This window comes from Cyanistes caeruleus, chromosome 4 (genome assembly GCF_971803275.1).
Source record: "Cyanistes caeruleus chromosome 4, bCyaCae1.hap1.1, whole genome shotgun sequence".
In the NCBI taxonomy this organism is placed as follows: Eukaryota; Metazoa; Chordata; class Aves; order Passeriformes; family Paridae; genus Cyanistes; species Cyanistes caeruleus.
Window position 1 is genome coordinate 75811428 of NC_141704.1, and position 15585 is coordinate 75827012.

At 39.4% G+C, this 15585-nt stretch overlaps 1 protein-coding gene across 8 annotated transcripts in view; it reads right to left on the reverse strand.

Moving 5' to 3' along the window:
- Nucleotides 1-15585, reverse strand: part of LOC111923346 (uncharacterized) — a 261072-nt gene that overhangs the window by 137194 nt on the left and 108293 nt on the right. For 2 of the 8 annotated variants that reach the window (XR_015285910.1, XR_015285913.1), the window contains exon 3: nt 2001-2061. The exons of the other annotated variants lie outside the window; for them this stretch is intronic. The gene's annotated coding sequence lies outside the window, so the exon portion shown is untranslated. The remainder of the gene's footprint in view (nt 1-2000; nt 2062-15585) is intronic. 8 annotated transcript variants of the gene reach the window in all.

Below are 15585 nucleotides of genomic sequence, written 5' to 3' on the forward strand. Positions count from 1 at the left end.
AAATTTATATTAAATTTTTATTAAATTTATATGGCTGGCAATCCCCTCACTGTCTTTTCCACATAGTTCTGTGCCACGCTTTTATTCACTCATTCTCAGTCTATGGCTGCACCGTCTCACAGGTCAGCTCTAAGTGTCAAAGCTGGTGCTAATGTGGTGACAGCAGGAAGGGAATGGAGGGGTCAGGCTGATCTAGACCTTGATACAAGACAAGAAACAATTTTTCCCCTGTGCCTCACCAGTTTCCTACCCTGAGTTCATCTCCAGGCCCCCATACGCCATCGCACTTTTCCAGCTTCCACTCCAGTGGCTTCAGCTCCTGCACACAATTCAGCTCTGAGCGCCATAAAACAGTGCACTGGGACAGGAAAACTATGGTCACAATTAAACCCACTTCTGTTTCCCTTTGGTATTGTTAAGTGTACAAAACATCCCCTTCTTAGGGGGGAAACTGATGTGAAATACAGCATAATAACAATATTGGCAAGGGAGATATTTCATATATGTGACAGGCCTGGGGCTCCTGTGCTCCTTTCCATTACCTCTGGCAGGGCCAAGGAATTCAAAATGTCCTTTGTCAGGTGCAGTTGTGTGCGTGCCTTCGACTTGAACTTCAGCGAAGGGACAAACAAATGGAGCAATCAAAAGGAGACTGTCCTCCACCCCAATTCCTCAAAGAACCCTTGCTCAAGGACATACTTGTGTTCACACTAGAAATATCCTTAAACTCCTGTATGTAGCAGAAATGAAAAAGGACTATCAAGCAGTGCCATGATTTCTGCATTAATACAATTAAAATAATTTCAAGTAATGTTGTGTAAAGTAACCCATTGCTTAGAGGCCACATTTCATTGTGCAATTAGTCCACATGGATGTGCACCAAGCAGTGAAGTACTATGCAAAATTCTACAGAAGTTTAGCTTTTAGGGTGCCAAATGCTTCCTAAAGAGTAACTATTTTTAACTTAATTGGTTATGTTCTTAAACATTTTAATTGCAAAAACTAAAATCATCATCTACTTTTCTGAGAATTTGAATTCAATGAGAGCAACTGTTTAGAAGTATTTCCTATTTTAATGGATCAATGAAAAAATACTGAGATAAAATAACAGCATGGGGTAAGATGAGGAGTAAAGTTATGCTTAGTGGTACAGTACATCTTTGTGCTGAGGCTCATGGGACAGAAAGCATAACCAGAACTTTTCATAATGAAAAATGGTCACCATCATAAGGAGATTCTTCATTACATCAGGCAGGCTCTTGGCTTTTCCAACCATTTTCTCAGTATGAGTGAAGAAGATTACATATATGTGTCCTGAAGTAGGGGATGGAAGGTGGTGCATTAAAGGAAGTAAGAGCAAAACTTTTTTTCTGATTTTTCAAAGATTGGACAGGAGAAAAACATGAGTCCTTTGCAGGAATCCAAGTTCTGTTTGTCAACTGAATCGGTCTTTTCAGTTTCCCACTATGCCTTAGTCAGAGCAAGAGGTGAATGGAGATGAGGCTTCCTGACAATTCTTCTGTCTGAGAACTGGCACTGATAGTCTCTCATTCCCTCTCCTACCCTCTGTCACAGAACACTCCTGACAGTGGCCAGCCTTTGCAAACTCTAGTTCCTGGTCACACTTTGGTTTTGGACCTCAGTTGGGGAGGAGGGGCAAAAACACAGGTGATCAAAAAAAGAACAAATCAGGCGATCAAAAAGAACAAAGGCAATCCTGGGATTAGCCAACATGCATGTCAGTGAGCTGCCACTGCCACATCCCAAGAGGCGACAGTGACAGACTGTCACAGCTCCTGGGACATGGATGAGGGATAAGGGCCACACCTGGCACAGGGATAACCTCCATGGCAAGGTGAAGCTCAGTGGGCTGTTGGCAGTATCAGGGCATGTAAATACTTGTCAAGTCCCTGGCTTTTCTGGATGTTTACAAATTGCATAATGACATAACGAGGAAAAGGGCCATTTATTCTAATAGTGAAATATACCATGTGTCCTACCTCTTCAGAGTTTATTGCTGGGGTCTGAACACAGCCATCAACCCTGAGGCAGAGCAGTGTGCTGAAAAACACAGGGGGAGAGATTCACAAGGATAAGATCAGTGTTGGGAAAAAACAAAATAATAAAAAAAAGAGAACAAGTATAGGAAAAACTAAAGCACCAGGTAAGAAAATCCCATGTCCTTTTCCCACCTTAAAATAAAGGAATTCTCAAGGCTGATTTATTATTTCTTCTTTCTAGAAAACTGCAAACTCTAAACAACCTTATCCATGGGGTCTCTCACACTGCACACACCTAATTAAAGGATTTGTCATCATCCAAAATTATTGCGATATGCCAGTGGTGTGCTTGCTCTTTTTCTGTGGCACTGAAATCTCAATATGCAATTTCTGTATTTTCCCTCCATTATTCAAAACTAATTCCACAAAACCAAACCAAACCCAAAAATCCACCTATCAATCATGGCTGCAACAGCAAAAAAATCCACTGCAGTCCAGAACACCCAAGGGCATTCAAGTTGTGGCTCCAACTTTGGCTTTCACTTAGGAGTGATCCAAGGGGTTTAGGAGCTGGTGGAAACCACACCAATAAAAGCACAAAGTAATGTAACAGCTGTGTTTCCGACATTAGCGTTTGTATAAATACAGCATCTTTCACACTAGGTCAGAAAACAGTGTGTATTTTTATAAAAATAAATCTGTTTTCTACAGCAAGCAAACCATTAGAGACTCTTCAGTTTGTGTGCTTCTCACCTCCTTAAAATTCCAGAAACAACGGAAGAGCACATGCGGATGTATACACACACACAGACACACATGAGTCAATTAGAAGAAAAATGCCAAGAAATTATTAATGTGGTGTATCTGATACACTACATGAAAGAATTATTCACTTTAAAGAATAAATAATTGACAAAAAGAAAGCTATTTTGAGTGCATCCTGTATGAAACACTCTACAGTGTTTGAGAGAAAAAGAGGGATTTTTATTATTTTAAAATAATAAATTATTTTAAAATAAGAACATGTGTTTACAAGGTAACTGAGATACTTTGTTGCTCTTCATCTGTTTTCAGAGCTAGCTACAAAGAAGCTTCCCACAGGCTACATCACATCCATGATTATGAAGATACTTGAAATCCCAGAAAGGGACTTATCAAGTTATCCTTTGATTATACTGAATGCTTTACAGACAGATCACTACTCACCTGCATTCAGAACTTAATGCTAAAGAAAATAATTCTTTAACGAAAGAGCTATTTTGTCACATGCAAAGTGCTTTATGCCTTGCAAATTGTGGGGAAAAAATAGGTAAACCCTCTGCCTTCCAGCCCTGTTGTAACTCCTATATGATTAAATACGTGTGCTAAAATCATACAATTTTTGTATCCAAGAGTCATAACTGAGATGCTTGTAATTATGAATCACACAAACAAGTTAGGAAAAAATATTTGATTTACATAAAAGGCTGCAGCTAAAAATTTGGAAATTGCATTTCCTTGCATATTTGTCCATACCCAAGCCTTAGCAGTGCCTGGAGGTGGTGGGATTCAGCCTATGACTTCACTGGGGGGGATGGTCCTCACCCAGTCACTGTATTAAATATTTATTTGTCCATTTTGAAGCCAACATTCACATTAGATTTCAGAGCATGCCCACATTTGCAGTCAGGTTAGCATTGTTCCTTTACTAAATACTAAAGCCATGGAGCAGTATGTCTCTAATTGTGGAAAACATTCTTAATAAATCAATCATGGTTGCACTTTAAAAATTATTTTATGAGTGGTAAAATATTTTGCTTAAAAAAATTGTCAAAACTGACTGAAATATTTATTTAAATATATTAAACACACCAAACTGTTTTTTTAAGTAAAAAAACCCCTCCAACCAAATTATCACATGTTCTTCTCAGACTAACTTCCAGCAACTGACAATCTTATGCTGTTTACACCACATTAGTAGTTGTGTAGGCTGAAAAAGGAGGTTCAAAAACAACTATTTTTTTTGGTGCTTACTAGTATTCTAACTGTGAAGTCTTTTTCAATTATTCCAGACTATCTTCCCTTCAATACTTTATGTGATTTTTTAAAATGTTTATTTTAGGAGCTGCTTTTTCCCCAAAAGGTTTAATATTTTGTAAACATTCCCACATAAAACATGCTTTTTCTCTCTGCATGTGTCTTACCCAAGATGGTATTTAAAATAACATTCCCAACTGGATTTCCAAGGGTCAGATGCAACTTGGCAAGGCGGAGACAATGAACTGATTATACCTTTGAGTTTGGTTTGGGGCGATTGTTTGCAGCCAGTGCAGCTGAAGAGTTAAAGCCATGTGCTGAATTTAAATCTATAAACATGAACGATGGTGCCAACTTGGCAGTGAATCCTGCATTCAAAAGGAACGGGGCTCCCTGGCTGCCCCAACAGAGGCAGCAGGAGGAGTGGGAGCTGCTGCCTCCCCAGGCTGCACATGCGACGCCCCCAAACTGCCCCTACTTTGCAGAAAGAGTCTTTACAACAGAACAAGAAAGGTCACAGTTTGCATTTCAATGAGCATATTAAAAGGAGATCTGGCATTATTTTATTCCTTCAGAAGAAAATTCTCAGATCTCTAGCTACAGCTATAAAGATAAGTGGTTTTTGTAACTGAGTTAAAATCAGTCCAACTCAAGCGGAGCTTATGGGTTTCAGGGTAATGGGCTACAGTGAGCCAACCTGGGAATGAGATGTCAGCTCCCAGCAAAACTGCAACAGTACCCTGCACAATAAAATGTGCACACCATTTAAAATTCAAAATGCAGCTTGGAAGGAATCAAATTACAGTGGATAAATCTATATTTCATTTTAGGAACTGCAAAAGGCCATACCTTCTCTAAAACTAGAGGATGAAAAACAAAGCTAGGGAAATGCTTTCTTTGGGAAAGACAGTATTTTTAGTATATATTTTAAGCTTTGATTGCAAGCTCTCACAAGATCGGGCTGTTGGTGAAATAGCAAAGTTTTCAGGAGATATCTTTATGAGTGTATGTTAAGCTATATAAACGGCGTCCAGCTTTCTGAATCCTGAAAGATGCCAACTCTTTGTCAGTCTGTACACAAATGAAAGTCTCCACACCATCGCAGCATCTAACTAAGCAGGAAACATTTCAGGATATAACCTAAATGGAAACAGAAAGAAAAAAGAGCACCCAAACCCAAACCAGAAGGGAGATTAAGCTAATGCAATGTTTTCTGTTACAGGACAAATGTCATCTTTTATTCAGCTGGAGTCTTTTTCACAGAAGAGAAAAACCCAGCAGCACTCCAGTGCAGTGGTGAGCAGTGCCCTCTCACTGCCTCCAGACGCATGGACATTTGATTTGCTGCTGATTAGTGTGGGCAAAAGAGGGGGGGAAAGCTGGCATCAAGTCACATCCTCCATCTTAGTCCCAGCTGGTACCAAGCTCCGAAGAAACAAAGCAACTTCAGACTGTGCGATCATATATTCATGACCAAGAAGAAATATAAAAACCAGCACGTTTGAATTCCTGACAACCATAGAAGAATAGTGTATTGGCATGTTGAATTTTTCCAGCCAGCCTTTGCTGACCTATAAACCTTTGTGACTGGAACAAATGCAAATAGAGCTGACTTGCCTCCCAAACTACTGAAGGGTATTCAAGCCGAGTTGTGTCTAACAGGCTAACAATAACCCACTGTCCCACCCATGCAAAACACACAGTCTGGGAAAAACAGCTTTAGAAAAGCACTTGACGGAGACATAAAGTGCAGCCTATACCAGAAAAAAAAGCACCATCTTTCTTTTTTTATACTTCACCTAAAATACCACAATATAAAATAATATGGAGTAAAATTACGTACTAGAAGAAGAGCACACAGTTTTAAAGACAGGCTGGAAAGTGGCAGCTGAAAAAATCAGGGACTGCACTGTCTGAAGTCCCATCAGCTTCAGCCACTAAATTTCATGCCCTAAAAGCAAATTTACAGTAAATTACAAACCTGAAAAATGGTTGTATGCTATCCAATTGCATTCTAGCACTGAACTACACTACACTTCAGGAAAAGTGTATTCAGAGTAAAAGGTCTGCTTGACTACAAAAATTCCTGGATATTTCTCTTTAAGTGATCACTGTTCCTGTGTTTTTACTCAGTGGAGGGAGATAACTGATGGTATTGATTACTCCAACTTCCATACAGGCCCAAAAAAAAGCTTCAGTCAAGGAAGATCCAACTCATACAGTAACTCAACAAAATCATTTCCAATCACAGAAAGGAAACAAGGCACCACTGTAGGGCATTCACTCAATGAAATAAATCATTTCTCTTTATGAGGGAGCTAAAACAGGGAAGTGGACAGCTCTTTTCCCAAGTATTTGCATGCCCTCGCTATCTTTGTATGTAACTGAGAACAGGTCTGTGACTGAATGGGAACAAGCAGCCTTCCCTTGGTCCACCTTCACCAGAGGCCAGTTAGAGCAGCCCAAGTCCCTGTGAAGATGGAAAGGGCTGAACAAGGCTACAGGAATGCACAGGGAATATAGTGCTAGTGCTCCTGCTGTGTGAGGCAGAGCTACTAGGGATGGAGTCTGGCCCTAGACTTCAGCCTGAGCACTTCCACCTTATCTGATAAATTTTTGTGTCTAATTTATCCTCCCTTAATAACTGAATTAATTACTTAAATCCATCTAATTCCCTGAAGCTGTGGATATAAGCAGTGAAGAGAAAGGGGCATCTCATGATGACCACTCAGATCACCAGCTGACTGTACAGGAAGGCTGGGGCTGAGCAAACTCCTAATCTGGAACTGAGATTTAGTTCCCAGATCTCACCTTCCTAAAGCAGAAAGTATCCAGGTCAGAGCATCATTCCTACAAGCAGCTGCCATTAGTCTTTTTGCATTCAGCAAACTACTTGCGTGTATAAAATTGATTGTGTGCAAATGCTTGGATTCTGAGCATGACAGATACATTCTTGAAACTTTTTCAACATCTGGCTTTTAAGAACAGAGTGTTAAGGAAAGCTGAGAAGATTTGTCTCAAGTTTCCATTAAAGCGCATATGACATACAACCATTTCATAAACATTCCCCCATTCCCTCATAAAAAAAAAAACCAATCCAGAGGCAACTGGCAGCCAGAATAGCTTAAAAGGTACCACAAAAAGAGAAGCCCACATTTCCATCACCTGGGAAGAAAAGGTAAGTCAGAACCCTTGTAAGAGGCTATTGAATTTGCACAGGAAGAGGGAAGTCTCTTCTGGACCAAACATCAGTGTATGTGCACAGCGGAAGGTTTAAAACAGAGCCTGGCTGCATGTGGAATCACTTCAGAATCAGTGACTTACATGCAGTGACAGATGCAAAAGATGTTCAAAAAAAGTAACATATCTGTGGGGAATTCCCAGCAACGAACTTAAAAACCTGCCATTTTGGCATGTTCCTTATGACAGGAGATCCATATCCCCAACTCTCTTGGACATCCAGGAGATTTGGGTTTGCAGCAGCCCACAGGGTGTTTAGGCTGGAATTCACCCCATGAGTAGCAGCTGCCTCTGTTAGGCACCAAGTGTGACTTGTCTTTTGAGCTGCTTGTGCAGCCAGAAGAACAAGAAACAATGATAGGGATTGTTTTCTGAGGTGACAGAAGATATTCTCCACCTCTAGAGCCATTACAAGAGGATCCTTTATGTCCTTGATGACTTCAAAAGACAAGAGTAACATGCAGAGGGTGAATTTTTCAATCCATACTGTTTTATTATAAAGCAAAAACACATCCCAAAAATAAATTAAATTCCACTACATTGAAATTGAAAATGGTGAATCAAAAGGAGGTATTTCACTGAAACTCACTGACGGTTGTCTCTTCCTTGCACTTCTGCATAAATTTTGTATCCTCTAATTGTATTTTCTTTTTAAATACTTTTTTTCAGTGGCATTGATATTGATCCTAATTTGTCTGGATTTGTGGCATTTACAGGCATTGTGGGGCTAAAGCCTGGAGAAAGACAAATATGAGAATTTGAAAGGCATGCTCTTCCTTTGTTTTTACTCAATCCATGTTTGCTAAAGGTGTTAGTGCTGCAGAGTGTCAGCAATATGCTTCCATGTGACGAAAACAAGGATGAAGAATGAAGCCAAATTACCATTATTCTAGCTTAGAAACAACTAACAGATAGTTTTGAAAAAACATAAAGATGTGTAAAAAGTCTCTTTTACATTTAATGTAATGCAGTAAATTTTTCTGTGGATTAAAAGGACTTTACGTCTGACGCATACATTAAAATGCACTGATTTTATGGGCTTTCTTCAATATGAAAAACAACTACTCTTTTTCTTTTTAAAAAAGTCTTTTCCTGCTACAGTTCCAAGAACTTTAAGGGTCACATGAGTTTCAAAAGCATTAACTTAGCTAAAACTTTCATCTTATCCTTGCTAAGTTTTGAAATATGGAAGCAGGCAAAGCGCAGCTGAAAGGTGAGCTCCCAGCTGTGGCACTGCTCTGGTACAGGGCTGTAGGATGTCTCACACATTTGTTAGAGGCCTTTCAGAAATGCACAGGCTCTGTTTACTCAAACCAATCAAATCTGACACAGAAAAGCCTGCTTCAGTCTCTCTTGTGTCAGGGCACTGCTCCATGCACCTCCTGGCTCTCAGTTCACCACCTCCATCTAGTCATTCATAGGACTGTTTGCTGTGGGGTAGAATACATTTTCCCAAAGGTTTGCTCCACTGGACAGCTCCATGACTGATTACAAGTAAGAGGTAGACACCACAGTTCCCTTTATTCTATTTTTCGTGTCCATTCAAGGCAAGCTGAAGTTTACTTGCGCTAATAAAACAAACGATTATCAGAGGAACAAATCAAAACCACATACGTTTGTATCAAAAGGTATCAAAACCTCTTTTACTAATTCACAGCTACAAAAACCATCAAAACCTCTTTTACTAATTCACAGCTACAAATCTACCACCATGTCTTGGTTATACACAATAGAACAGCCCTAGAACCTTAATTCAGTGCCTTTACTCAAATCAAGAACACAGGAGAAGTGTCCCAAAGACCCAGACTAGGGATGCTTCTGTTCCCATTTTCCTGCTGACATTGACTCCAGTCTGGAATGGACTCCCAGTCCATTGAGAGCTACCAACCCACAAAGTGCCTGCCAAGTGGGAGAGCTTCTCCAGCTTTGCTGACACATGAGGAGTACATGTGCAGCTGTGAGAAGCAATGTTCACTTTTAAAATTTTAAAGATTTATTAAACTTTAACAAAATACAACAAAAGACTGAGTAAGGAGAAGGAGGATTGCTGAGAGAATACATGACTGACAGCCATGTGCTCATCTACCAAATGGATGCTCTGCCTTTTATACCCCTAGTCCCACCCAAAATCTTGTCACTCAATTCCTTCTTTGCTGTCTATTGGTGGAGATCACTTTCTTACATCATGATCGGAGGTCAGGTGCTGCAATAGGAACAAACCTGAGCTCTCCCAAATTCCCCGGCTATCAAGGCTGTCCAGTAACAACAATAGGAAGGTGAGGGGAAAGAGGACTATGAGGAGAACATATCACACAATAATGGAACTATATATATATATCAATAAAACTTCTCTTAACATAACACATAATATTCATCCCTTAATTGTGAGAATTAACTATTGCATTGTTCATCTATAACAGTACCCTAACATGGGCTTCCAGACCATACATCTTTATGTTCCTTTTAGATTTTCCTGTGCTGTGGATTTGGAAGTCTCCTTTCTTTACAAAGAAAATTATCACTGATAGACAGTTTAAGCATGTCTGATTAATATATGTGAGAAATCATCCCTATTCTTGTGTTCCTGTCAGCTGGACAGGAACACAATTTGATTTGAAAAATCAAATTTTCTCATTCACTCACTGTTCAGCTTTAGTTTAACTCATCCCTATTTGAACAGAAGAGCTTTATCCCACTGTTGGGAGTTAAGATTTTTCCTTTTGTTTCTTTCTCTCATGGAATTTTGTCCCATCTGTTGCTTAGAAACAATAATGACCAGTACCTAAGACAAAAAAAAAATGGCCAAAGTGGGGGAAGCATGCAGATGTGTTCTCTCTTACCTGAGGGCTTTTCTCTTGGGAAGGGCAGAGTAACTGTGAAATTTTGGCTGGGGCTGGGGCTGGGCTGGGCCGGGCTCCTCTCACTCTCTTGCTGTTGAAGGAGAAAGGTTGAGCTGTTGCTTCCAGCAGGGAGAATTCACTGCCACTGCCAGAGCCCAACCCTGTACGGCTTCTTCCTTACCATGGGTGAGCCTTTGCTTGTAGGAGCAGCCACTGGACTGGGACCTTATTAACACCTTACCTCAGTACATGGATCCTCACCATTCTTAAAAAGGACTTCAATATGATTTTGGCTTTTGCATTTATATATTAGTTTTTGCATTGATCATAAGTATTTAGATATAGTATCATACATACCTTTAGCTGTTTGTTAGTATAACGTAATCTACCAGTTTAAGTATGTACTGCATAGTTTATAGAAATAGTAGTGTGGTGAATATGCGGTATTATAGGCCTTAACTCAACAGTGGGTGTTGAAATACTTCTGTGTAACCAAAACAAACGGTGTAAAACAATCATGTTACCCCCCTTCTCCACTGACTGAATTCTCCAAGTGATAACTGTGACACAAACCAGAGCACCAGAGGACAATTAGAATATATGATGTTAAGTTTAAAGAGGACATACTAAATCCTTATCAGAGGATGTAAAACAACAGGATGGAGACACAAGAAGGAATAATATATATTAACTTGATACACAGGATGTCATGCAGATAAACCAGAGTATGAAGACACCAAACCAGAAGAATTCCCATAACATCAAACACTTCACAAGAATGTCTGAATAATGTATAGACTTTATGAATATGCATGTACCACAGTAATGTAACAGTATAAAGATAACACTATCAGGACTACTGCCTTATTCTTTGGCTGTTTGCCAGGAGCACCCCAGCACTGGACTTTTGTCTCTTATTTTATTCTCTATTAAACTTTAAAAAAATTCTGAAGTGTTATTCTGTTTTTCACACCATCACACTCGGGAGCCTCAGGGGAAAACCCAGGACCCTGAACCCCAGAGCCCCTTCAAGGGAGCCTCTCCTGGCCGTGTTCAAGAGCCTGGCTGCCGCTGCCCAGCCCCACCGCTTCTCTGCCAGTGCTCCAGGTTTTTCACTGCACTGTAACCCCACATCCCCTGCCTGCCGGGACACCCGCGGCTCCTGCTACAGCTGCCGAGTTTCTCATACATTTCATTTGCTGCTTCGGGGTCTGCTCGTCGCTGCCGTTCCAGCTGTGGCTCCGAGGTTGCTGCTACAGCCCATCTCGCCATGCAGAGGGGCACCGGGACCGGCTGCCCCCGTGGGTTTGCAAAGGCAGCGCCTTTTCCATCCCGCCCGCCATTACCGCGTGCAGAAAGGCGGCTGAGCTCGCGCCACAGCGCCCCCTGCAGCCGCGGGGGAATCATCGCACCCGCTCTGCCCGGCCGGGAGCCACCAGCGCCCCTGCCGGCCGTGCCCGGAACTGCACCCAAGGGGAAAGTGCCTGCGGCCGAGAGAGGGCTGGCACTGGGTTCCTGTTCTGTTTGTTTGCCTCGTTATACATGTACATACTAGCAAAGAACTGCTGCTCCTTTTCCCATCTTTGCCTAGAACACCCTTAATTTCAAAGTCATAATAATTTGGAAGGAAGGGAATAATATTTTACCATTCTAAGAGAGGTTCCTGCCTTCCTTGGCAGACACCTGTTTTTGAAACCAAGACACCCACATTGGGATGCAAAAGAGTACATCTTGTCTTCAACAAAGTATTTTGTTCTGGAATAAAAAATTCAAATTATAAATAGCTCATGCTTTGAATTCTGCATCTAATTCTATGCAGACAGGCTTGTTTTATGAGGTGTAAAGAGCAAATAAAATAGATAAATAAGGACTGTAGATGTGATTTTGTCCAAACGCAGCGTCAGAAATTGGAGAGTGCTTTAGATTGAACAGTTACCACTAAGGTGGTTTGGTTTCATTCCCCAGTCTAAAACCTGAAGGTTATTTGTACCAGTCCATTCTGGACAGTGGCCAGCTGTCATATAAACCTGTGCACACTTGGCAAATCTCTTGTATAAAAGAGACATATTGACACTGCATTTCTCAGAATATCATAAGCAGAAACCTGACAGAAGTGTAAGTGACTAGTAAATTTTAAAAGGGACAGTGAGAAAAAGTACTCCTCCAGGAGTAGTGCCGTGGAAGAGTTTTGCTACAGGATTTTGGGTGTGAAGGCATTTTGGTGTTGATAAAGTTCTTGACCGATCAAACCAGACAAGTTTAAAGATATTAAAGCATGGATCTCTATATAAAAAGTAGATGTTTATCAGGTGAAGCCAACTTAAAGCAGTAATTTCCCATTATTTTTAACAGCAAAACTTAGGGGGGGAAAATTAAACTTTTACACTTCAGATCATCAAAATTTATACCTTTGATAGTATATATTACATGTAGTAAAAATCTTGGGTTTGACTTCTTTTTGTTTTGCATTTGATGCAACCTCGGTGGCTTCTGCTGTGTCACAGACAGTGTTTTCTTTGAAGGAAAGCTAAATTGGTTAATTTTTTCAGTTTAGTTTAGTGCACTAATTTCCAGGAAAGTATTTTCTCAGTTAAATTTGCTAATATTTTTCTATATTTTTCATAGTTTTTATTTTTTATAATTTTTAATTATATATTTTAATATATATTAATAATATATATTATTATATATAATATATAATAATAAAATAATATAAAATAATATAATAATATATAATAATGTATAATATAATATAATAATATTATTATATATAATAATATATATTTATATATAAAATCTATAATATAATAATATATAATAATGTATAATAATATAATAATTATATTAATAACTTTAAAAATATATTTTATAATTAATTATATATTTTATAATTTACATATTTTTATAGTATTATACACAGCGTTTCCCTTGGGCTGTTCATCCTTATTTTGTAAGGCAAAAGGGACAATATAAGTCTTTAGAAAAATTAATTACTGCATCTCCTCAGGACAACAGTACAGCTTCTTCTCTCCAACCCAACAGCAAGGACAATAGCACAGAAATCCTGTACCACTTCCATCACATCATAGGTGATCTAAAGCATCTTCCTCCAGACTGCACTTTCTTCTGTGCCAAATACAACATAAGCACCCTTCATTAGCCAGCCCAAAGGTCAATTTTGGGAAAGGTGCTGCCATGCATGTTTGTGAGTGCTGAAGACAGGATTCTCACAAGCCCCAGACCCATTACAGTAAGATACCAAACTGTGTTTACTTATTCTACTATTATACTACACTGGTGCCACCAGTTCCTACTTGAATCACATGACAGTGGGCAAGCAGATACTAAAATGGTTTATACCGAGAAAGCTAATGGATCTTGAGGAATAGTGTGTTGTCCTGTTACAGGGGTACTGGTTCAAGTTTTGCTGTTGACTTCAATGCAAGTAGGATCCAGCCTCTTAATTTCTGGTCTCTGCTGTAAATCATAAATTATATATCAGAGCTTTAGGAACTAGGAGTAAATGTTAAGAGATTTGAACAATTAGCATGAGACTCACTTGTGTGTGACTAGGGAGACAAGTATTTTTGATTACTCATTCAATTAATTAAAGGTGTTTCTTGTGTTCTGATGCTTTCTCCAATATTCGTGTTAGTTCATGACTGAGGTAAAAGACTCTTATTTTTAGAAACATGGTCAAACCCCACATAAGCAGCAGCACTGTCTGTCACAGCACGAAGTGAGAAGCATAGGTTATATGCCGAGTTGTACAAAAGGGTTGCCTGGCCAAACCATTTGGAATGGATCATTAGGAAGTCTCCAAATGCTGCACTGAACAACCAAGCAACACAATCCCGCTGATTGTTCTGCACTGGGCAGTGTGAGCCTGCCTGTGAGGTGGGGGCAGTTCCCACGCCTGCCCTGAGCCATGCTAAATCACCTCTGTCGTTCCATGTCCCTGAGCTCAGGCTCTGTCACCATGTGCTAAGGACACCCTGATAGTGGGAGGGGGCATACATTTCATATGCCTCATCTGCCCTGGCAGAGGTGGCTATTAATAAAATTCTGTAAATCAGACTCACTTTTAAGAGAAGCATTTTCACTTCCAGGCTGTTCACTCACAGATGACAATATAGAATAAATTAAAATTACTTTTTCTGAGATTGTGGCAGATCACACTAGAAACAACTGATATCAGGAGAAAAGTGACATACTGACCCAAATTAAATCCACAAATAAATACATGGAGTTATATCCTTACTTATTCCAAGAAATTTATTTAGTTACTGCCAACACTGAGAAAAGCACAAAAAATACACACATACTCCACACAATGTTCTTGATTGTTTTATATTCAGACTTCCAGACATTTATACTTCTATTTAGTCCCAAAAACATAGCTTTTTTTTTTTAGGAAACTAAAATATTGATATGCCCTTGTTGTAGACAGTCTTCTGGATGGTTTCAACTGCTGACTTATTCTATGTGCCTTCTAACTTAACATTTCTGCACACTTCACTAAGACTATTTACAAAAAAACATTAGCTAAACTGAGAACTACAGGGATGGACAGAGTGCTTCTACATTAAATACTGCAGTACCGTCAAAAACTACAGGAGTCTCAAAAACCATTCTGTGTTGATGTGAATACATTTTCTTCAACAACCTTCTGTTGCAGGAAATTTATTCATCCTTTCCTTGCTTATTTTTTGTGTAACACAATAGCAACAGACCCTTGCCTTCTATCTACAGCCTGATTATCTTAGTTCACTTCTCCATTCTGCTTTTTACAGGGTACATGCTACTAAATTAATGTTCTCTTGTGTTTTCATTTCTAGCACAAATATATAAAACACATGGATATATGAAGCAATTCATAGTTGTGCCGTAGGAGCATCGCAACAGGCTTTAGAGGAGACTTTGAGTTTCTGTATCTGAACTGATTGCATCTGGATATTGGGTCCATGCGTGCTGGAAAGAGGTTTCTAGATGTAATCCTTCTCACTTATCCAGACCATGTACCAGGCACTCAATTAGCAACAGCTTAATAGTGAAAGAACACAGAAAAAAAAATCCTGTTCATTCTGAAGGAGTGTTTAGAATAAACCACCGCAATACTCTACCCTTCCTTCATTCATAGAAGATCCTTGTGCTAGAATGCTCAGGGTATTGATCTGAGGGAAAGAAAGATGGGTAACTTTACCTCATGAGAAAATGACAATATGTTTGTCACAGGGCAAATACAATTTCATAGTATTCTATTCACGAATTAGGTTCAATCAGAAGGTATTGTGATAGCCCTATATTATACACACGCACACACATACACACACACAAACACACACTCACTCGCACACATAAATAAATAAAATATACTACTTGTGAGCTTCACTTTTTGGTCCAAATATCAAGATGAAAATAAACAACACAAGCAAGGTGAATGCCTAACGTCCTTCTACAGTGTAATTTCTTCTACAGTGTAATTTTTT